The following is a 22,710-nucleotide window of genomic DNA, read 5'->3' on the forward strand; positions in this document are numbered from 1 at the left end:
CACCGCAACATCTGCCTCCCAGGTTCAAGCGATTCTCCTGCCTCAGCCTCCAGAGTAGCTGGGATTAAAGGCACTCACCGCCATGCCCAGCTAATTTTTGCATTTTTAGTAGAGATGGGGATTCACCATGTTGGCCAGGCTGGTCTCAAATCCTGATCTCAGGTGATCCACCCACCTCGGCCTCCCAAAGTACTGGGATTACAGGCATGAGCCACTGCGCCCAGCCTGCCCTTCTTTTCTTGCATGTCTCTGGCTGGTATTTAGCGTGCAAACATGGCATCACTGGTACTGTACTAGCCAGCTGAAAAGACGCATACACAGGCTCACACATCAAGGTATTGCCAAATTAATTATTGCTGTAAAAATGCTTTGCACCACTGAGTGGGAACAGACCATGAAATTTCCAATGTATGAACTCTAGGCTACCAAATACTGTTTACCTTTGGGCGCTGTGAACCCCAAGGATATTCCAGTGATTTGGGGACAGTCACAAGGCAAAGTGGTCCAAATGACCTGAACTCAGAATCAAAGAGCCCTTCGTTTTGATCCCAGCCCACTGCTAATGAACTCTATGGCCCTGTGTTGTTTTCTTATCAGCAGACGTGAGCTAATAAGTTCAATATCCATGTATCACAATTGTTTCCCAATGAATGAACACATAGAAAGTTATATGACAATACAAAAATGTCAGGTAAAAATTTACTTGTTTGTCCATCAATCCGTCTATTCACTCACTCATCCATCTACTCTTCTACCCACCCATCTATCCAGCTATCTATCCACCTGTCTGTCCATCTATCCATCCATCCATTCGTCCATCCATCCATCCATCCATCCACCCACTCATCTATCTCTCTACCTATCCATCCATCCAGCCAGTAATCTGTCCACCCATCTATCCATCCATTCGTTCATCCAGCTATCCATCCATCCACCCACCCACTCATCTACCTCTCTACCCCTCCAGCCACCCAGTAATCTGTCCACCCATCTATCCTTCCAACCATCCATCCACCCCCCCATCTACCCACCTATCTATCTGTCCATCTATCCACAGATCAATCCATCTATCCCCCCTTTCATCCATCTATTTATTCATTTGTCCATTTATCCATCCATTCCTCCACCCACCCATCCATTCATCCATTTATTCATCTATGTATCCATCCATTCATCCATCCACCCAACTATCTATCCATCCAATCATCCACTCATCTTTCCATCCATCTATCCACTCATCCCCTCATCCACCCACCCATTTGTCCACCCATTTATTCATTCATCCAGCCATCTATCTCTTTATCCATCCTTCCAGCAAGTGATCCATCCATTCATGCATCCAGATGGCTGTCTGTCCATTCATTCATCCATCCACCACTTCCTACCCCCAGACCTATCTATCCACCCATCATCCACTGACTTCAAAAGCTTCATTTGATCGTCTGTGCAGCAGACATGGTGTGTGATGCTCTGACACCTCTTAAGTGCTTTGGTTGCCTACAAGAACCTCACGGGAGGTCTCTAAGTTGGGCTCAGACCTTGGTAATGAAAACCGGAAATAAAAGTGATTTAAAGAAAGCTGATGGAAACCTAACTTTAGCAAATGGTAAGATAAAAATGTACTCCTTTGTCCTGTAAAAGAAGTTGGGAGAGTGAGTCAGGCTGGCACAGCCGTCCTGCTCTATCACAAGCCACCCTGATACCTTTGCTCAACGTGTTCTGCCATGCTTAGAATACAACTTCTGGCTGGGCGCGGTGGCTCATGCCTGTAATCCCAGCACTTTGGGAGGCCGAGGTGGGCGGATCATGAGGTCAGGAGTTCGAAACCAGCCTGGCCAACAAGGTGAAACCTTGTCTTTACTAAAAATACAAAAAGTAGCCAGGCATGGTGGTACATGCCTGTAATCCCAGGTACTGGGTTGGCTGAAGCAGGAGAATCACTTGAACCCGGGAGGCGGAGGTGGCAGTGAACCAAGATTGTGCCACTGCACTCTAGCCTGGGCCACAGAGCAAGACTCCATCTCAAAACAAACAAACAAACAAACAACACATACACAACTTCTATCCTGTAGGAGACTTCCTGCTCCAAACTGGCTGCTGGGACTCCAGCCATCACGTCATTATCCCAGGCAGGTTCAGGATGAAGCAACGACAAAAAAAAAAAAAAGAAAGAAAAAAGAAAAATGATTCTGCCTCCAGGAGTGGAGTGCATAGTTAGACTGCTGCATTCCTCAAACCCCTGAGGTGGGCCCCGGGGTGCGGGGCGGCCCCTCTGGCCTTGTCCGTGTCTGATCCAGGGGCAGAGGTGGCCTGGGGAGAGACGGAGTCGCCGCAGGCCTGAGACAGCACAGGACCAGTGTTACCCAAGGGCCCTTGATGCAGCCTGCTGGGGCAAGTCGCCAAGGACCAGGACTCAGCCAGGCGACCCAGATAGGGGTCTTACCCCCAACCCCAACCCACGACCACAAGTCCTCACTCCCAACCCTGTCTCTGAGCTTGCGGCGGAACGTCCTTGGTCCCGCGCAGAGCGGGTATCCGCAGTGTGTCTCAGAGCCCCCCGCCCCCACCATCCTTCTCCACTGAGCGCCCCAGCTCGGACGCTCCAGAAAGGACCAAGGGCCGTGGCTGCCTGTCGAGGCCTACGCCTTCCTGAGCAGGGAGGGGACTGCACTTTGCACCCCTTGGGGATCGCCCTGAGCGCCCCGTGAGCAGCGGGAAGGGGGCCCCATAGTTTTCCGAGCAGAGGAGCAGGAAGAGTTTCATTTCCTCCCCGTTGGGGCTGCCTGTGGGGGGTGCCTGTTAGGAACAGAGAAGAGACAGCATGGGCGAGCGCGGAGAGGCCCACCTCTCGAAGAAGGGCAGCGGTTTCTCTTGGCTTCAGGTAGAGGCCGCTCTGGGGCGTGCATTTAAGGGGCTGTAGAGGGGAAAGGACCCGCACTTTCCCGAGAATGTTGGGGGTTGCACTTTGCTCTAGCTGGCCGCGTCCTGGCGACTAGCTTGTGGGCGGGGGGCACTCACAGTTTCCTGAGAAGGGAAGGGGGGCGTCCCGTGGTCCCCTCGGCGCCGCCCGAACCACCTCCGTCCGCCCCCTCCTCTGTCTCCTCCCCGGGCCCCTCCTCTGTCCCCTCCCCGGGCCCGGCGTTCCCTCCCCTTCCGTGCGCAAGTGGAGGCCGGGGTGGGGCGGGGCAGGCGCAGCCTGGGCTGAGTTTGCGGGGCTGCTCCCCTCACCCAACCCCTTCGAGTCCTCCGCGGGCTCCGCCTCACCCGGCCCGTGGGGGAGGTTCCGTCCCGCCGCCTTCGCCCGCTCGCTGCACTCGCGGACGGTCTCTGCTCGCCTTGGGCGCGCCATGGCGCGCGGGGCTGCGCTGGCGCTGCTGCTCCTCGGCCTGCTCCGCCCTCTGGTGGCCACCCCGGGTGAGCGAGCGGCGGGATCCGAGTCGGGGGACGCGGCGGGTGGCGCGGGCTGGGCCCAGGGATCCAACTGGGGATGTGGGGTGCGGGGGCGGGGTACCCCGCGGGGATACCCGGCCCCTCTTCCGTACCCGGCGGGACGCGCTGTGCCCATAGGGGCCCAGGTCCGGGGGAGGCGCCCACTTTCTCCCCAACGCTCTTCCCTGGGGCCAGGTGGGAGCCGTTTCAGAGGAAAAAGTCAGCGTTTCTTTTGTAAACCAAAAAGTATCTGGGGCAAGTCTCAATCCGTTTGAGTTGATTTGGCGAAGGTCAGGAAGGAGCCTGGGAGACGGGTCTGTGCTTTTCTCCAAAGATGTGATTGAGAGCTTCGCTATTTAAATTGGGGAAAGCACGCTGGAGGGAAAGAAGGAGGAAGGCTCCTTTGACCGAATTCACCTGTTGCAAAAGAAAAGGCGCAGGTAGAATAGTCAATTATGTATTTGTCTTAGGCTCACTAAATTGGCACTTTACTAAGATAAGGTCAACAGAGAGTTGTTGCACTCTTCTTTCTCTGCATCTATCTGCTTGGGAACAGAAGGAAAGACAGCTTCTTGCCTGACTCAGCTTCCAGCTTTATTATTATTATTAATTATTTTGGCAGAGTGAACTGGGGTTCCAAGTTTTAATTTTCCTTCTATAGTTTTCAGAATCGCAAACTCTTAAATTTAGGGGAACCTGGGGAAGAGGTGGCATCCGATTCCCCCCAACCCTGGTGACGATCTTATGGATACTGCATTCTCTCTTCTCTTTCTGTCTCTCTCTCCTCTCTTCTTTCCTTTCTCTCCTGTCTCTTCTCTCTCCTCCTCTTCTCTCCCTCTCTCCCCCCTCTCCTCTCTCCTTTCTCTCTCTTTTCTCTCTCTCCTCACTCTCCTCTCTCCCTCTCATCTGTTTCCTCTCTCTCTCGCCTATTTCTCTCTCCCCCCTCTTCTCTCTCTCCTTTTCTCTCTCGTCTCTCTCCTCTCCTCTTTCCTCTCTCCCATCTCTCTCCTCTCTCCTCCCTCCTGTCTCTCTCGCCTGTCTCTCTCCTCTATCTCCTCACTCTCTCCTTCTCCTCTCTCTCTCTCCTCCCTCTCCTCTTTCCTCTATCTCCTCTCTCTCTCCCCCTCTTCTCTCTCTTTCCTCTCTTCCTCTCTCTTACTCCCTGTTTTTCTGTCTCATGCTCATCTTTTACTGTTTTCACCTGAGGGGAGAGTGATGAGAAGATAGGAATTCACTTTTTCTGAAGTATTTAGAAACGTGAGGCCGTGGTGTTTTCTCCACCTGTTTTGGGTCATTCCTTCCTCATTTCTCAGAATGTTGGTATTAACAGCTCATTTCCCTCCTTTAAGGGCTGACTTTGACTTAGCGGTGCCTTTCGTGATGGAGGAAACAGTGAGTAACTTTTTAAAGTCTCCTCTGTTGCTGACTTTGCTGATTGTCATTGAATTATTGTCATTTTCGAGACATCTCTTTTGCATGATAAATGGATTGAGTTTGGACAGTGGGAACATAGGAAGTATGTGTGTTGTTTATTTTTGTTGTTGGATTTTTGATTTTTTTTTTTTTTTTTTTTTTTAAGTGTAGGTTCAGAGTCTCACTCTGTGGCCCAGGCTGGAGTGCAGTGGCGCGATCTCGGCTCACTGTAACCTCCGCCTCCTGGGCTTCAGCGATTCTCGTGCCTCAGCCTCCTGAGTATCTGGGATTACAGGCGCCCACTACCATGCCCGGCTAATTTTTGTCTTTTTAGTAGGGGCTGGGTTTTGCCATGTGGAGCAGGCTGGTCTCAAACTCCTAAACTCAAACTATGCACTCACCTTGGCCTCCTAAAGTGCTGGGATAATAGGTGCGAGCCATCACGCTCAGCCAGTATGCCCGCTTTTATTTTAAAAAGGTTAGTCTTTGGAACAACGTAAGGCAAATGTGACTCCCTTGGCCAGGTCAGGCCTCATGGGCATAGACCTGCGCAGTCACACAGGGACCTGTGCTCACAAGGGTGCCATGTTGCTTTATTGCTGTGTTGCTGCCATCTTCAAATTCTTCATACAGTCGGAACAGTGGGTTGCACATTTTCATTTTGCACAGGACCTCCCAAATTCTGGAGTTGGTCTGGACACCTGGTTTAGTTTTCTTTGAAAATACTTGAAGTTAAGTCCTGTACCTGGAAGACGACAGAAGGGAATTGGCAGGAGGCTACATGTATGGGTATATACCCCCACCATGACAAAAACAAGGGCCAGTTTTTACCTGTTTAGTGAACAGTCTCTGTGCAAATTGGTATTTCATTTTCTTTTCTCATCGCTATGGAAATTGATTTTTCATTTTCTGGTCGCTGTGGAAATTGATTTTTCATTTTTTGGTCGCTATCGAAATTGATTTTTCATTTTCTGGTCGCTATGGAAATTGAGTTTTCATTTTCTTGACTACTAGGTACTGATGATTGCAACTCTCATGTTTTATACAAAGGTGACCCAGCACCACCTAATCCCCCCAAACCAAAGCCAGATCCAGACTCCAACCGACCTGGTTTCACTGGTAAGACCGTCTAACCCTACGGGTGGTCTCTGTTGTTTATTGTAACTTTATTTTATACTTATTAATAAGAATATTCACATTTTCTCATGTTTTCTCATTTCTATCATATGACATTTACTGACAATTAAATATTACTCTATCTAAATATATAATAAAATACATTAATTTCTTTAATCCCTAATGTTGAAAACATTGTGTCTTCTGACATTTTAGAATTATGAATTACAAAGCCAATTTGAGTCAACTTTGTCTATTCTTTTTCATTCCTTTGAAGAGATTTCTGGCATTCAGATTGTCTAGATTAATGCTCATGAGTACTTTTATAGCTTTTAACCTGGTTGTTTGTTTGCCCCAGAATTGCACCAATTTGATTTGATACTGGGGTGTCTGCAAATGTCCCTGTCTTCCAACTTTTTCCAGTAACAATTATGACCTACAAAACCTTTGTCAAATAGTGTAATTATTATATCAAACTGGTCTTAGTTTCACATCTCTTGTTCTGAAATGTAAAAAGGATAATGCATCCCAATGGGCCATGGAGACTTCTTCTTTTGTGTATTGGATGCTTTGGCTTTGATCCTTCAATTCATGGTGCCCACCACCAGGCCCGGCTCATTTTTGTATTGTTAGTAGAGATGGGGTTTCACCATGTTGGCCAGGCTGGTCTCAAACTCCTGACCTCAGATGTTCCGCCTGCCTCAGCCTCCCTACCTACTGATGTATGAGCCTTCTTCAGTGATTTATCGATACTAAAGATTACCAGCCACTTATTATGAAAATGGTTTTGCACTTTATTTTTGCCTTTGAGTATTTTTAACAGGAATGTTTTACAAGTGGTATGTTTATTTTTTTTATGGTGTCTTATGTTTGTGTGGATATCCTGCTTTTTGTAACTTTTTTTCCTTTTAAATTGAGAATCATTTTGCTATTGTCCCTTCTCTTCAGAGAAGTAAAACCTTCTTTTTAATTTCATTTGAATTGTTTATCACTGTAGGTTGATTCAAGGAATGGTAACGTGTTTTTTTTTTTTTTTTTTTTTTTTTTTGAGACAGAGTCTCGCTCTGTCCCCTAGGCTGGAGTGCAGTGGCACGATCTCGGCTCACTGCAAGCTCCACCTCCGGGTTCACACCATTCTCCCGCCTCAGCCTCCCGAGTAGCTGGGACTACAGGTGCCCGCCACCATGCCCAGCTAATTTTTTTTTGTATTTTTTAGTAGAGACGGGGTTTCACCGTGTTAGCCAGGATGGTCTCAATCTCCTGACTTCGTGATCCGCCCACCTCGGCCTCCCAAAGTGCTGGGATTGCAGGCTTGAGCCACCGCGCCCTGCCTGGTAACGTGTTTTCAATGTTGAGTTTTTTCTTTTCTTTTTTTTTTTTTTGTTTGAGCCAGAGTCTCTGTCGCCCAGGCTGGAGTGCAGTGGCATGATCTTGGCTCAGTGCAACCTCCACTTCCTGGGTTCAAGCGATTCTCATGCCTCAGCCTCCCAATTAGCTAGGATTACAAACATGCACCACCATGCCCGGCAAATTCTTGTATTTTCGGTAGAGATGGGATTTTGCCATGTTAGCCAGGCTGATCTTGAACCCCTGACCTCAGGTGATCCGCCCACCTCAGCCTCTCAAAGTGCTGGGATTACAGGGGTGAGCCACCATGCTGGCCTGAGCTTTTTCTTTGAGATTCGATTTGTCTCTTTCTCTTGTTGATTCTGTCAATGGGTTTCTAAAGTGTTTTTTTCCTTGTTTTTGTTACTCTGAATCCATTTTCGTGTCCACTATTTTTCTGTTTATTTCTGTCATGTAGAAGAGATTGTGTATATATTTTTTTACTGTCCATGAAATGATGACCCTTTGTTAAATTCCAATTGTTTTCTCTTCATTTCTGACCTTTTCTAAGAAGTCAGTCATGTTATTTGGTAATGGATTTTTTTAAATTTTCCCTGTTCTTAGATTTATATGTTCTCTTTACAGTTTATTTGTAATTTAGTTCTATGGCCTTTGCTAGAAAACTCAGGACTTTTAATATGTAGAGTTGTAAATATGGTAGACAGCTTTTTTTCCAGGCATTAGGACAAAAACCCAAAGAGATTCACCTTTAAATAAAATAAATAATTTCAATAAGTGTCTTTCTCTTCTAGTATACTTTTTTTCTGAACACAGGTTCTCATACCATGAGATTTCTTATTTCTTTCTATACAATATATGTGAAAAATCTGTGCTTTTTATTCATTACTTGTGTATTTTAATATGGTTTTGAAAAAAAGATTCATTTTGATGTAGCCCCTTATGTTTCTTTCATTTGAGCCTCCTTGATCACTCCCAATATAAAATGTGCCTCGACCTTAATTGGGATTTGAAAAGCTTGGAACTAGAAGGCTGGGTCAGGTAAGGTGGCTCACACCTGTAATCCTAGCACCTTAGGTGGCCGAGGCGGCTGGATCACTTGAGGTCAGGAGTTCAAGACCAGCCTGACCAACATGGAGAAACCCTGCCTCTGCTAAAAATACAAAAATTATCTGGGCATGGTGGCGCATGCCTGTAATCCCAGCTACTCGGGAGGCTGAGGCAGGAGAATGGCTTGAACCTGGGAGGTGGAGGTTGCAGTGAGCTGAGATCACACCACTGCACTCCAGCCAGGCAAAAGGAGAAAACTCCATATGAAAAAAAAAAACACAAAAACTAGAAGGCTGGCTTTGAAACTAGCATGAATGTCACATTAGTTTGTGGAGCCCAGCTGGGTGGGTAGAGCCACTTGTCAGACACAGATCAGATCACAGTCACCTGCCCTATCTCTTATGATCTGCCTTGCTGAAGGTGTTGGGGACCTGGGAAGAGATAATGGGGAATCAACGGGACAGAGTTGTGTGCAGGCAGATTCGGAGTCCCAATTGGGTTCAGGCAGCACAGTTGATTTACAAACGACATTATTTCTGTCTCCCTCTTTCTCTTGCTGTCATCTCTTACTCTTTTCATCTGGGAGAAAAATGATGTGAAAATGGTCAGGAATTTACTTTTTCAAATGAGATCCTGGTCAGTGTGATATTCAGAAAAGTCTTTAGTCATGTGGGTCTCTGGTGATTTCTCCATCTGTTTCCAAGGTCATTCCTTCCTCATTTCTTAGAGCTTTACTATTAACAGACTGTTTCCTTCCTTTAGGGGCTGACTTTGACTTAGCAGATGCCTTTGGTGATGGAGGAAACAGTGAGTAACTCGTTAAAGTCTCCTCTGTTGCTGATTTGTTATTGTCACCAAATTATTGTTATTTCCAAGAGACTTACCTCTTTTGCATAATCCATGGATTGGGTTTATACAGTGGAAATATTGGAAGTGTATGCCTTGTTGTGCTTTATTTTTGTTGTTGTTGGATTTTTGTTTTTCTTTCCCACCAATATGCTGGCTTTTATTTTAAAATTGTTACAGTCTTTGGAATGATATAAGGCAAATGTCACTTCCCTGGCCAGATCAGACTTCATGGGCATGTGACCTGTGCCGTCACACAGGGACCTGTGCATACAAGGGCACCATATTGGTGTATTACTCTGTAGCTGCCATCTTGAAATTCTTCATAAAATTGGAAGAGAATCTTGCATTTTCATTTTGTGCTGGACCTCTCAAATTCTGGAGGTGGTCTGGACACCTGGCTTGGTTTTCTTTGAAAATACTTGAAATTAAATCCTGTAGCTGGAAGATGATGGAAGGGAGTTGGCAGGAGGCTATGTGTATGGGCATCCGCAGCATGACAAAAACAAGGGTCATTTTTTACCTGTTTAGTGAACGGTCTCCATGCAAATTGAGTTTTCATTTGCTTGACTGCAAGGCACTGATGATCGCAACTCTCATGTTTTACAAACAGGTGACCCAGCATCACCTAATCCCCCCAAACCAAAGCCAGATCCAAATCCCAACTGACCTGGTTTCACTGATAAGAGCCTCTAACCCTACGGGGTGGTCTCCATGTTGTTTACCTGGCAGTGATGTCCGTGTCATCTGAGAAGGGGAGATTTCAGGTGAGCCTGTTCCTACTGTTGAATTACAAGGTAATTCCAGTGTTCAAGTAGTGGAAAACCTAGATTATGAAAACATGTTTTTGGTTTGGATTTTATTTTCCTTTTCTTGATTTTACTTCAAAGATAAATGGAACTTCCAAATAATTGAATAAGAGCTTTTAGATGTAGACTTGATATGAGGAAAAGAATCTGTGTGTTTCCCATGGAGAGGCCAACTTGTTTTAAATAATTAGATTTTTACTGAGTGTTTTTCTTTACATGTTTGTTTAATTTTTAACACAGAAAACTATCAAGATGGTCTAAATCCTGTTGACATTTTTATGGTTTTTTGCTGGTAATGTTATTGGCATAAGAATATTCCTTGAACATTTTCTCATGTCATTTAATCATTTGTATCATACGACTTTACACTATTATACTACATACTTAATTACATGCTTTGATTTCTTTAATCCCTAATTCTGAAGTTATGTTTCTTCTGATGTTTTGGAATTATAAATTACAAAGCAAATTTGACTGCCCTTCATGCACTTTCCTTTATGTTTGAAGGTATATTTCTAGAGTGCGAGTTGTTTAGATCGATGTGTGTGAGTACTTTTGTAGCTTCTGACATGGTTTTGAAATTGTCCCAGAATTGCACCATTTTATTTTGATGGCGGTGGGGTACGCAGATGACCCTTTCTTCACGCCATCTCCGATATTGGTGTTCACCAAAACATCTTTGTCCCGTAGTGCAAAATGTCATGCTAACCTTGTCTTAGTTTCACGTCTTTAATTCTGAAAGTTGAAACAAAAACAATGCATCAGTGGGCCGTGGAGACTTCTTCTTCTGTGTATGGGATACTGTGTCTTTTATTCTTCTATCCTGGTATGTCCTCCCTGATTTCTAGTCATTTTTGAATTATTTATAGACAGTAAACATTGCCCAGTATATTATGAAAATGTGTTTCCACTTTATTGTTGCCTCTGAAAACATTTTGAACAGAACCATTTACAAGCAAGGCTTGAATTTTTCTTTTTTATGTTGTCTTAGGTTTGTGTGAGTTTCCACCTTTGTGTAACACGTTTTTCCTTTTAACTTCAGAACCATTTTATCGCTGTCTCTTTTCTCTCTTGGGAAAAAGAAAACCATCTTTTTCTTTTCATTTGAATTACTTACAGCTATGAATTGATTTATAGAGCGCTAAAATATTTGTAAAATCGAGCATTTTCGTTGGGACTCACATTCTTCTGTGTGCCTTTTTCTCCTGGTGATTTATTTAAACGGATTTCTAAGGTGTTTTCCCGTCAGTATTGATTTGTTTTGGTGAGTACATTTTTATGTGCGCTATTTGTCTCTCTATTTCTGAACTATAGCAACATTTTTGTGCATTCTCTCTTACTCTCCACTGAATGATGAACCATTATGAACTTCCAATTGTTTTCTCTTCATTTCTTATGTTTCTAAGACCGACATATTATTTGTAAGTGATTTTTTAAATTTGTCTCCTTTTCTATGTTTTTTTGTTGTCTTCAGAGTGCATTTGTATTTTTGTTGAATTGGCTTTGCTAGAGAACACATGATGGCTTTAAGTATGAGTGAAGTGAGTAGACATTTTTTATTCCTGATTTCAAGGTAAAACCTAAAGAGGTTCACCTGTAAATAAAATAAATTGTCTTTACAAAACCAGATATTCATTCCAAGAAGATCTCTCTATTCTAGTATACTTTTTTTTCTAAACATACAATAGTATAGGTTCTCATACTGTGAGACTTCTTATTTCTTTATACACAATATATTTGAAAAATCATTGGTTTTTTAGGGATTACTAACGTACTGTTACATGGTTTTGAAAAGTGTTGGATTCAAAGTTTCCTTCATTTAAACCTCTTTTTTCTCCCTTCCCCATATAAAAAGTTCATGATGGCCAGGAATAGAGGTTCACACATATAATCCCAGCACTTTGGGAGGCTGAGATGGGAGCATCTTTTGAGCCCAGGAGTTCAAGACCAGCCTGGGCAACATAGCAAGACCCCCTCTCTACGATGAAATGAAAAATTAGCCAGGCATGGTGGCACATACCTGCTGTCCCACCTGCTTGGGAGGCTGAGGCAGGAGGATTGCTTGAGGCCAGGAGGCGGAGCCTGCAGTGAGCTGTGGTCACACCACTGCGCTCCAGCCTGGGTGACAGAGGAAGACCCTGTCTCAAAACAAAACAAAAATGGTTCCTCGACCTTAGTTAGGATTTGAAAACCTTAGAACTGGAAGGCAGCCTCTGAAATGATCAAGAATGTCACAGCAGTTTGTGGAACACACCTGGGTGGGTCGACCCACTTTTTAGACACTCTCTAGCCCAAATCTGATCACAGTCATTCTTCCTCACCTCTTAGGGTCTCCCTCACAGAAGGTGTTGGGGGTCTCGGATGAGATGTTGATGGGATGGGAATAAATAGGAGCAAATAGTATGCAGGCAAAGTTGGGGTTCCTGCTCAGTCCGGGAGCAGAATTGATTTATGAATTACTTTCTTTCTCTCTTTATATCTATCTCTTTTCTCTCTCTCTCTTTCTCTCTCCCCCCAGCCACCTTCTGGTCTCTAATCTGTTCATGTGAGAGAAGAGTGATGTGAAAATGGTCAGGAATTTGCTTTTTCTGATGAGATCCTGGTGAGTGTCATGTTCAATAAAGTATTTAGTCACGTGGGGCTCCAGTGATTTCTCTGTTTACGAGCTCATTCCTTCCTCATTTCTCAGAACTTTGGTGTTAACAGCCTGTTTCGTTTTTGTAGGGGCTGACTTTGACTTAGCAGATGCCTTTCGTGGTGGAGGAAACAGTGAGTAGCTCTTTAAAGTCTCGTCTGTTGCTGACTTGCTTATTATCGCCCAATTATTATCATCTGCAAGAGACTTACCTCTTGAGAGTGATCAATGGAACTTGTTCGCACAGTGGAAAGCTAGGGAGTAAGTGTGGTGTTGTCTGTTTTTGATGTTGTTGGACTTTTGTTTTTTTTAACCAGTCCACTTGCTTTTGTTTAGAAACTCCTACAGTCTTTGGAATGATGTAATGCAAATGTGACTCCCCTGGCCAGGTCAGGCTTCACGGGCATGCAGCTTGCGAAGTCACCCAAGGACCTGTGCTTAGAAAGGCACCATACTGGCTTACTGCTTTGTAGTTACCATGTTGCTCTTCTTCATACAGTTGAGACGAGGGGTCCCACATTTTTATTTTGCACGGGACCTCGCCAACTCTGTCACTGGTCTAGACACCTGCTTTGGTTTAATTTGATATTAAGCAATGTAGCCGGAAGATGATGGAGGAAACTTGGCAGGAGACTGTGTGCACGGTTAGCCCTGCCATGACAAGCAACAAGCTCCAACTTTTACCTGATCCGTCAGCCATCTCTGTGCAAATTGATGTTTCATTTTCTTTACTCCAAGACACTCACGATTGCAACTCTCATTGTCACAGATGACCCAGCACCTCCTAATTCACCCAAGCCAAAGCCAAACGCGAACCCTGAGCAGCCTGGATTCATTGGTAAGTGCTTGTCACTCTATAGGTTGTCTGTGTATTGTCCACAGTAGAGTGGTATCCACATCAGCTGGACGAGAGGCTTTCAGATGAGCATGTGCTTGCTCTTGACTCTCTGTACAGTTACTCCAGTGGGCAGGGAGTGAAATACACAGTTTTCTGAAATAGATATTTGACTTGCGTTTTATTTTTAGTTTGCTGATTTTACTTCCAAGATTGTATGGAACTTCTAAAACACCGAGCACGAGATTTTCATATGAACTTGATATAGAGAAAATGGCCTGTGCATTCCCTGTAGAGAAACTTGGATGTTTTCAATGTTTTTGCCCTTGAACATTTGTATCAGCTATTTTGACATGTGAGAGCATTCTCGGGTAATCTGACCAGCAACTGTTTTTTGAACTGAATTGTTGTGAAACATTCAGGTTTTCAGTTCTTTTTTATTTTTGTTTTTAATTTTTAACACAGAAACATAATGTTCATATCCTCTTGGCATTTTGATGGTTATTTGTGCTTATATTTTATATATCAGTTTAAATGAAGCAAACGTTAAGTAATAAAGCCAGTCTTTTGTTCATACTGCATTGTAACATTATTATTATTTTTATTATTATTATTATTTGAGATGGAATCTCGCTGTGTCACCCAGGCTGGAGTGCAGTAACGCGATCTCGGCTCACAGCAACCTCTGCCTCCTGGGTTCAAGCAATTCTGCTGCCTCAGCTCCTGAGTAGCTGGGATTACAGGCATGCAACACCATGCCCGGCTAATTTTTTTGTGTGTATTTTTAGTAGAGACAGGGTTTCACTATGCTGGCCAAGCTGGTCTCGAACTCCTGACCTTAGGTGATCTGCCCACCTCAGCCTCCCAAAGTGCTGGGATTACAGGCATGAGCCACTGTGCCTGGCCTATTTTATACTTATTAATGGTCACTGAACATTTGCTCATGTCATTTTATCATTTATATCATATGACATTTACTGTCAATTATATACTATTCTATATAAATATATAATACATTAATTTATTTAACTAATCCCTAATATCTAAAATATTGTGTCTTCTGACTTTTTAGAATTATGAATTACAAAGCAAATTTGAGTCAACTTCATCTACTTTTTTTTTTATTATTCCTCTGAAGAGATTTCTGGCATTCAAATTGTCTAGATGAACGTATATGAGTCCTCTTATAGTTTTTGACCTGGTTCATCATTTGCCCCAGAATCGTCCGAGTTTATTTTGATGATGGTGTGTGCAGATGTCTCTGTCTTCACACCATCTCTATACTGGTTATCACCTGCAAAACCTTTGTAGATAGTGTAAGGATTATATAAAACTTGTCTTAGTTTTGCATCTCTAATTCTGAAATAAAAAAAAAAAAAATAGTGCATTCCAGTTGGCCACGGATACTTCTTTTGTGTATTGGACGTTAGGCCCTTTATTCTTAAATTCTCATATGTACCTACTGATTTATAAGTCGTCTTCAGTTATTTATGGATATTAAAGATTATCAGCCACTTACTATGAAAATGTTTTTGCTATTTATTTTTGCCTTTTAATATTTTTAACAGGAATGTTTCACAAGCAAGACCTATCTTTTTATGGTGTCTTATGTTTGTGTTGGTTTTCTGGTTTTGTGACTTTTTTTTTAATGGAGAATAATTTTGCCATTGTGTCTCCTGCTTGGGAAAAGTAAAACCGTCTTTTTAATTTCATTTGAATTGTCTTCAAACATAAGTTGATCAAAGAAGTTGTGAAGCATTTTCAAAGTTGAGTTTTCTCCTTGAGATTTGATGCATGTTTCTCCTGATGATTTCTGTCAATGGATTTCTCAGTTGTTTTTTGTTTTTGTTTTTTGTTTCTCTGAATCTATTTCTATGTCCACTATTTTTCTGTTTATCTCTATACTATAATATACAAAGGATTTTGTATCTTTTTCTTTACGATCCACAAATTGTTGGCAAATTTTTTTTTAATTTCCCCTTTTTTATATTTGTACATTTTGTTTACAGTTTATTTGTAATTTGGTTGTACTGTCTTTGCTAGATAAACCCAGGACAGCTTTTCATATGTAGAATTGTAAATACAGTAAACAGCTTTTATTTCAGACTTTAGGGCAAAAACCCAAAGAGATTCACCTTTAAATAAAATAAATCACTTCAAAAAGCCTCTTTCTACTCCAGTATACTTTTTTTTCCTAAACATATAATAGTATAGTTTCTCATACCATGAAATTTCTTATTTATATACAATATGTTTGACTAATTATTTGATTTTTATTGATTGCTCATGTACTCTTACATGGTTTTATAAAAATGTTGGATTTGATGCAGCCCTTCATGTTTCTGTTATTTAAGTCTCCTTGTTATCCCCTTTCAGTATAAAAATTTCCCCAACCTGGCCGGGCACAGTGGCTCACGCCTGTAATCCCAGCACTTTGGGAGGCTGAGGTGGGTGGATCACAAGGTCAGGAGTTTGAGATCAGCTTGGCCAATATGGTGAAACCCCGTTTCTACTAAAAATACAAAAATTAGCTGGGTGTGGTGGCGGACACCTGTAGTCCCAGCTACTCGGGAGGCTGAGGCAGGAGAATTGCTTGAACCTGGGAGGAGGAGGTTGTTGTAGTGAGCCGAGATTGCGCCACTGCCCTCCAGCCTGGGGAATAGAGCAAGACTCCATCTCAAAAAAAAAAAAATTTCCCCAACTTTAGTTGGGATTTGAAAAGCTTAAAACTAGAAGGCAAACTCTCAAACCATGGTGAGTTTTCACGTCAGTTTATCCAGCACAAATGGGTTGGTAGAGTCACTTTTTAGACACCCTCTAGCTCCTCTTAGGGCCTCCCTGGTGGAAGGTGTTGGTTACCTGGGAGGAGTTGATATTTGGACAGGAAATCAACAGGAGAGAACCATGTGCAGGTTAGAGTTGGAATTCCATCTCTGTCCAGGCAGCACAATTGATTTATAAATTATTTTATTTCTCTCTCTCTGGCTCTCATCTTTTGTTCTTTTCATCAGAAGGGAGAGTGATGTGAAAATGATCAGGAATTCACTTTTTCTATTGAGATTCTGGTTAGAGGGATATCCAGAAAAGTATTTAGGAACGTGGGGTTATGGTGTTTTCTGCATCTGTTTACGAGATCATTCCTTCCTCATTTCTCTCAGAACTTTGGTGTTAACAGCCCGTTTCTGTCCTCTAGGGGATGACTTTGACTTAGCAGATGCCTTACATGACAGAGGAAACTGTGAGTAACTCCTTAAAGTCTCCTCTGTGGCTGACTTATTATCACCAAATTATTATCGTTTCCAAAAAACGTATCTCTTGTGAATGATCAATGAAACCTGTTTGCACAGTGGAAAGTTAGGGAGTAGGTGTGTGGTTGTTTGTTTTGGATGTTGTTGGACTTTGTTTTTGTATTTACCAGTATGCATAGTTTTATTTTAAAACTCTTATGGTCTTTGGAATGATGTAAGGCAAATGTGACTCCCCTGGCCAAGTTAGGCTTCATGAATGTGTGACTTGTTCGATCACCCAGGGACCCATGCTTACAAGGGTGCCATATTGGTTTATGAGTCTGTAGTTGTCATCTTGAAATTCTTAATACAGTTGAGCAACGGTTTCTGCATTTTCATTTTACACAGTACCTTGCCAATTCTGTAGCTGATCTGAAAAGCTGCCGGATAGGTTTTATTGAAAATGCTTTATAAGTACTGTAGCTGGAAGATGTTGGAAGGATATTGGCAGGAGGCTGTGTGTATGGGTATCCCCACCATGACAAAGAGCAGGGTCCAATTTTTATCTGTTTAGTGAACGTCTGTATGCAAATTGTTTCATTTTCTTCACTGCAAGGCACTCACAATCGCAACTCTCATCTTTTACAAACAGATGAACCAGCACCACCGAACCCACCCGAACCAAAGCCAAATCCAAACCCCACGCAGCCTGATTCCACTAACCCTATGGGTCATCTGTATGTTGTTTACAGGACAGTGATGTCCATGTCAGCTGGGAGGAGATTTCACATGAAACCTGTGCTCACTCTTCACTCCTTGTACAAGGAAATTACAAAACCTAGTTTTCAACTATATAATTTTGATTTGGATTATATTTTTAGTGTCCTGATTTTACTTCTGAGATTTTAAGATTGAAGTCATAAATCTTAAATAGAATCTTAAATTCTGAGATTTTTTGGATTCCACCTCTAAAAAGTTGAATATGAGGTTTTAAATACAGACATGATATGAAGGAAGGGATATTTGCATTCCCAGTGGAGAAGTGAGTGCTTTTCAAATAGTTAGATCGTTAGTGAATTTTTTGTTTACATGCTTGTTTAACTTGTAACACAGAAAAATATAAATAGTGTCCAAATCCTGTTGACATTTTGATAGTTCTGTGCTAGTAACATTATTTTTGGCATATTCATATTTCTTGATGATTTTCTCATGTCATTTAAGTCTAACATGACTTTTACTGTCAATTTTATATTCTTATTTATTTCACACATAATTATATACTTCAATATTTAATTTTGAAAATGTTCTGTTTCTTCTAACATTTTAGAATTATGGACTTCAAAGCCAATTTGAATCAACTTTATGCACTTGTTTTTATTCCTTCGAATCAATTTCTAGAATGCAAATTGTTTAGATCAATGTGTATGAGTACTTCTATAGCTTTTGACCTGGTTCTGAAATTGGCCCAGAATTATATGAATTTATTTTGATGCCAGGGATATGTGCAAATGTCCCTTTCTTCCCACCATCGTTACTGCTGATGATCACCTAGAAAACCTTTGTCATGTACTATCACATGTAACATTAATCTTTGCCTAGTTTCAGTTCTTTAGTTCTGCAATTTAAGAAAAATAGTAAATAGTACATCAATTTGCCACGTATACTTTTTTTTTTTCTTTGAGATAGAGTCTCGCTGTGTCGCCAGGCTGGAGTGCAGGAGCACCATCTCAGCTCACTGCAACCTCCGCCTCCCGGGTTCAAGCAATTCTGCTGCCTCAGCTCCCAAGTAGCTGGGACTACAGGTGCCCACCACCACGCCCGGCTAATTTTGTTTTTTTGTATTTTAGTAGAGTGGGGTTTCACCATGTTGCCCAGGCTGGTCTCCAACTCCTGAGCTGTGCCCAGCCTACTTCTTCTATATGTATTGATTACTTTGCCTTTATTCTTATCTTCCGATATGTCTGTATTGTTTTATAAGCGTTCCTCATTTTTTTATAGACATTAAATATTGCCAACCATTTACTATGAAAATGCTTTTTCATCTTATTTTTGCCATTGGATAGTTTAACAGTATTTTTTGACAGGCAAGTCTTCAAATTTTTATTCGTGGTGTCTTATATTTGTCTGAGCTTTCTGATTTTGGTGACTTTTTTTTTGTCTGAGACGGAGTATTGCTTTGTCGCCCAGGCTGCACTGCAGTGGCACGATCTCGACTCAGTGCAACCTCTCCCTCCTGGGTTCAAGAGATTCTCCTGCCTCAGCCTCCCCAGCAGCTGGGACTACAGGCACCCACCACCATGCCCAGCTAATTTTTGTATTTTTAGTAGACACAGGATTTCACCATATCGGCCAGGCTGGTCTCGAACTCCCGACCTCATGATCTACCTGCCTCAGCCTCCCAAAGTGCTGGGATTACAGGCGTGAGCCACCATGCCCAGCTGACATTTTTTCCTTTGAACTTCAGAACCAACATGCCTGCAAAATTGAGATTTTTCTTGATATTCGATATACCTCTTTCCCTGATGATTTCTTTTAATGCATTTCTAATTTTTTCTTGTTTTTCATTTTTCTGGATATATTTTTATGCCCACTATCTTTCTGTTTATTTTTGTTACATAGAAAGAATTTAATATATTTTTCCTTACTATATCCCAAACTATGATCCCTTATGAAATTTCTATTTTTTCTCATTTCTTACCTTTCTAAGAAGACAATCATTATTTGCACATGATTTTTAAATATTTTTCAATTTTCTATCTTTATATGTTCTCTTTACATTTTATTTGTATTTTTGTTGTATTACCTTTGATAGTAAACCCAGGACAGGTTTAAATATGAGTGAAGAGAGCAGATACTTTAAATTCCTGACTTTAAAGCAAAAACGCAAAGATATTCACTTTTAAATAAAATAAATTGCCTTTAAAAAATGTAGTCATTTCAGGAAGGGTCATTCTATTCTGGTATACTTTTCTCCCCAAATATATAATATTATTGGTTTTCATACCATGAGGTTTCTTAATTCTTTATATATATATATTTGGATAATCATCTGGTTTTTATTGATTACTCATTAAAACCATGTAAGTTATTGATCACTCATTGAAACCATGTTCTTACATGGTTTTGGAAAAATACTGGATTTGCTGTAGCCCCTCATGTTTCTTTTATTTTATTTATTTATTTATTTATTTTATTTATTTATTTTTTTGAGATGGAGTCTTGCTCTGTCGCCCAGGCTGGAGTGCAGTGGCGCAATCTCGGCTCACTGCAAGCTCCGCCTCCCGGGTTCACGCCATTCTCCTGCCTCAGCCTCTCCGAGTAGCTGGGACTACAGGCGCCCGCCACCATGCCCGGCTAATTTTTTGTATTTTTAGTAGAGACGGGGTTTCACCGTGGTCTCGATCTCCTGACCTCGTGATCCGCCCGCCTCGGCCTCCCAAAGTGCTGGGATTACAAGCGTGAGCCACCGCGCCCGGCCATGTTTCTTTTATTTAAGCCTCCTTATTATCGCCTTTCAGTATAAAAATTTCTCCAGCCTTAGTCGGGATTTGAAAAGCTTAAAACTAGAAGGCAACCTCTGAAACCATGGTGAATTTTCATGTCAGTTTGTCCAGTACGTCTCGGTTGATAGAGCCACTTTTTAGACACCCTCTAGCCCAAATCTGATCATAATCATGTGTCCCCACCTCTTAGGGCCTCTGTGGCGGAAGGTGTTGGTTACCTGAAGGGAGGTGGTGATGGGATGGGAAATCAACAGGAGGGAATCGTGTCAGAGTTAGAGTTCCAACTTCGTCCAGCCAGCACAGTTCATTTATAAATTACTTTGTTTCTCTCTGTCTCTCTCCCTCTCTTTCCACCCCTGACTCTTGCTGTCATCTTTTGTTCTTTACATCTGAGAGAAGAGTGATGTGAAAATGATCAGGAATTCACTTTTTCTTATGAGGTCCTGGTCACAGTGATACTTAGAAAACACTTAGAAACTTAGGCCTGTGACGTTTTCTCCATCTGCTTCCAGGTCATTTGTTCCTCATTTCTCTCAGAACTTTGGTGTTAACAGCCTGTTTCCCTTCTTTAGGGGATGACTTTGATTTCACAGATGTTTCTTCATGGTGAATGAAACAGTGAGTAACTCTTTAAAGTCTCCTCTGTTGCCGAATTGCATATAGTTTGTTTGTGTTTTTGGAGTGCTGTAGGAAGAGCAGTGATGAAGGTTTGAGGCTTCTAGATGCTTCCATATTAGTTGCCCGGGGCTCAGGCAGGGGCACACATGTGGACCCCTGGAGGGACATGACAGTTGAGATGACAGCTGAGGAGTGAGGATGACTTATATCCCAAGGAGTGGGTCAAAGGGAGTTTTGTGTAGCAAATGTGGCATGTGCAAAGGGCCTGTGGGGCTCAGTGAGGGGGAAAAGAGGAAGTCAGGCATGGCATGGGATGGAGGGGAACAGAGTGAGGCTACAGTCAGTGCCCAGTCTTGAAAATGTCCCTTTGAGTGTCCCTAGGGGCCATCCTTGTTTTCAGTGCTTATTACCCTTGCTCCCCTCTGCTTGCTCCCAGAGAGCTCTCTCCTGCCTCCCAGCTCTGCGTCTCTCAGATCCTGGCTCTGATCCCACGCTGCTGTTGCTTACACTCATGTATCCATTGCTAATGTCATCATTCCCTTCAGCAGCTAAGTGCAAAGTTAATTTCCCATTAGAAAAGCAGTCTGTACTAATAACAATCAACTGGGAGACCCAAAAGAGTGCAGTTAAAGAAAAAAAAATTCAAACTTTCCCTCGAAAAGAAACCAGTGATACCATTTGGGTCCACCTCCCTGAGGTTTGAAAGCCTCTTCGTTAGTGTCAGTTGCTTTTAGGCCTGTTCTTGCTGCATTAGCCAGGTGTATCTTTCTCTTTATATGCAGACAGTGCCCTCTTCTGGTGGGAGGCTCTCAGTGTCTGTCTACAAATCCATGACCCAAGAGGTAGAGGGGTCCCCGACAGTCCCACTTAGTTCTGCCAAAGTGGTGCCCTTGGGAATCACCAACTTCCTGTGCCCACCTGTTCTAGCTACTTGGTTCACTTTGAGCCAGCTCTTCAGGGGTGACCCCCTCCCTCATCAGGCTCCCAGCTCCCATCAGGTGTTGAAACCCCATGTGATAGGTGAAATACTGGTCCCCAGGGATTCTCACATCCTAACCCCTTGATCATGTAAGTGTGTGACCTTATGCAACACATGGGACTTTGCAAATGGGATTACATTAAAGATCTTGACATGGGAAGATTATTTAGGATGAGCTGTGTAATTACGATGGAATCATAGGTTCGTTAGAGAGGCGTGCGTCAGAGGATGAAGGAGGTTTCACATGTGGAAAGAGACAGAAATAAAAGTGGAGAGGACCATTGAAAAAAAAGTCATTGAAAGACTTTGGCACCCAGGTTGCCATGGCTGCCCCCAGCCCTTCAAATTCTCCTAAAGCCCCTAATGATCTTTCCCTGGAAGATGCACCAGCCCATTGGATAGCTTAGATGCAGCTGTTGGAGGGTGGGTCTAACCTGTGAGGACCCAGTAACCTGGATCCAATACATGACAACAAGGATTGAATGAGTGGTCGTTTACTGCTGAGTAATTGCTGGTTTTCCTGGCTACCTGGGCCCTGGGTCACAGGGATGAGAGGGCTGGAAAAAATGATTATCAGCACAGAGTCCCAGAATCTCTGTGACTTCTGGTCACAGAGATTTTGAGTGTATGTATAGAAAAAAGCAGTTGTTCCTACACATTCAGTGTCAGAAGTGAAGGATGAGAGGGGTGTGCGTGTCAAAGGAAAAAACAGCTTTCCCCCCCTGTACATAAGGTCACAGCAAATTTGCAAGATAAAGTGCATGGTGAGAGAAGCAGGCAGCCGCTGACATCCAGAGGCTGGCCTGGCTCTCACTACCTGGCTTGGGGTTTCCTGTTGGACCTAAGAAATGTCAGAGACAGGACATTTTTAAAGCCAATAAGAAACGTCAGACAAGAGCACTGTGA

General features: G+C 42.8%; 1 long non-coding RNA gene across 14 annotated transcripts in view; it reads left to right on the top strand.

The window, feature by feature from the left end:
- The first annotated feature begins 2,666 nt into the window (after positions 1-2,666).
- LOC129475683 (uncharacterized) overlaps positions 2,667-22,710 on the top strand; it is a 57,432-nt gene continuing 37,388 nt past the window's right edge. For 3 of the 14 annotated variants that reach the window (XR_010119729.1, XR_010119738.1, XR_010119737.1), the window contains exons 1-10: positions 3,134-3,414; positions 4,779-4,821; positions 5,857-5,961; positions 9,115-9,159; positions 9,812-9,965; positions 12,526-12,609; positions 12,732-12,776; positions 13,412-13,480; positions 16,671-16,715; positions 20,780-20,825. This is a non-coding gene — a long non-coding RNA (uncharacterized lncRNA). Of the gene's footprint in view, positions 2,882-3,133; positions 3,415-4,778; positions 4,822-5,856; positions 5,962-9,114; positions 9,160-9,811; positions 9,966-12,525; positions 12,610-12,731; positions 12,777-13,411; positions 13,481-16,670; positions 16,716-17,356; positions 19,705-20,779; positions 20,826-22,710 lie in introns of those variants that run through there. The other 11 variants (XR_010119730.1, XR_010119733.1, XR_010119734.1 and 8 more) reach the window with 9 other exon arrangements.

The sequence above is a fragment of the Symphalangus syndactylus genome, chromosome X, assembly GCF_028878055.3.
Source record: "Symphalangus syndactylus isolate Jambi chromosome X, NHGRI_mSymSyn1-v2.1_pri, whole genome shotgun sequence".
NCBI classification, from domain to species: domain Eukaryota; kingdom Metazoa; phylum Chordata; class Mammalia; order Primates; family Hylobatidae; genus Symphalangus; species Symphalangus syndactylus.